Consider the following 1772-nt stretch of genomic DNA (forward strand, 5'->3'; position numbering starts at 1 on the left):
GGTCTCATGCCTACCTCACTGGGTTTCCTGCCCTACACCCCTCTTCCAATACCTGCTTCTGCTCACCACCTTTCAGGACCCTCCTAGCTCCTAGGTCTGGCATTCCAACCTTGCCTGTGCCCCAAATCTTTAGACACATCAAACTACTCTCTGCTCTAGGTCCATTCTGTTTTCCTCACCCAAAATTCCTTTTCTAATCCCCATGGCCATTTGTTCTGATTTTACTTATTACTCAAAACCCATCCAAATGCTACTGCCTTGGTGGAGCCTTTGTCAACCCCAACCCCCAAGAGACATGGTCTCCTCCCTTCCCATTGCACACTTCCTCTCACAGGAGCTTCTGGCTGATCTCTCTGTGAGCATTGCATCTTATTGCAGACTATAAGTGCCGCAAGGGCAGAAGACAGAACCTCATACACCTATTTTCACAAGTAACACTATGGCCTCATGGAAGAGCATGCCCTTGGACTGTGGGAGTCCCACACACACTTTAAACTTCCATTTTTCTTCTGTAATTGGAATAATGCCCACATCAGAGGATCTTTAAGGATTAAAAGGCGAAGCAGCTGCCCAGTGCTGACAGACAGTAAGCATTCCAGGTGCCGTTACTCTTCATCCTGGAAACCCAGCTGAGTATTATACAGCATATTGTACATAACAGGTGTTAAATATTTACTGAACAGAAGGAAGTATGTCGGACAGTGAGAATTATTATTTTGATTTACATGAGTAGGGGTATAAAAAAATGTATGCCAGGCCTAGCCGGTTTGGCTCAGTGGAAGGGTTCCAAGTTAAATTCCGGTCAAGGGCACGTACCTCGGTTGCAGAATCCTCCACGGCCTGGGCCCTGGTGGGTGCGTGCAGGAGGCAACCAATCGATGTGTTTCACATTGATGTTTCCCTCTCTCTTCCACACTCTCTAAAAAGCAATGAAAAAATATCCTCGGGTGAGGATTAAAAAAATATGTATACCAAAAGATTCACAAAGAAAGTTCTTATAATAGAGACTGATTTAATTCTGAGGGCTACGAATAAGGAAAGCTCAAACCACAACTTGTCAAAAATGGAATTGCTGACCCACAGGTGGATATGCAAACCAAACAATGCTAGCAATTCACAGGGTTGCTCCTCTCTGGACTCTTTCACCTTGTCCCAGATGTAGAGTGAGCTTCCATAGGAGCACTCAGCGGCTATGTCCAATCCAGAGGTGAGAGCAATTCACAAGGTCCATGAAAAACAACAGGAGCTCTTACCTGGTTCTCTCCACAATGTAGAACATGCTAAGACTGCTTTCCCAACCAGGCTTCCAGGTCACTGGAAAATAAATGACCTTGAGTCCTCCAACCCTGTCATACCATTCTCAATAATCAAGAAATTTCTCTTAATATAGAAATACCTCTGACAGAAAATTTGGAGTACTTTCTCTTCTCATCTCAATAAAACCTGAAAAATATCATTTTCATATACAGAAATTACAACTTATGATAAAGAGCTCCAGTAAAGATGCTAATAGGATTGTATGTCATCATTTCATAATAAATGGCCTAAAGAGGTGAACGATTTATTGAAAGAAAAGGTCCTGAGTCCTCATTTTCAATTAAGGCAAATCAGGTCTAGCATTATTAAAAAGTGTGTTTCACGGTCTCACTGCAGCCAATTCAGAGATAGCAATTTTTTTAAATAATAAAAGTTGAGTATACAGAACTCCAAAACTATAAAAAGTTCTCCAAAATGGCAAATATATAATAATATACTTCAAGCCACTGCAATCC

General features: G+C 42.0%; 1 protein-coding gene across 1 annotated transcript in view; it reads right to left on the minus strand.

Annotated features, from left to right (window-relative positions):
- ANKRD11 (ankyrin repeat domain 11) overlaps nucleotides 1-1274 on the minus strand; it is a 137727-nt gene extending 136453 nt beyond the window's left edge. Inside the window, 1 exon segment of the mRNA XM_023761098.1 lies at nucleotides 1254-1274. The gene's annotated coding sequence lies outside the window, so the exon portion shown is untranslated.
- Between the last annotated feature and the right edge of the window lie 498 nt (nucleotides 1275-1772).

Source organism: Myotis lucifugus, unplaced genomic scaffold, assembly GCF_000147115.1.
Source record: "Myotis lucifugus unplaced genomic scaffold, Myoluc2.0 scaffold_198, whole genome shotgun sequence".
Classification (NCBI taxonomy): domain Eukaryota; kingdom Metazoa; phylum Chordata; class Mammalia; order Chiroptera; family Vespertilionidae; genus Myotis; species Myotis lucifugus.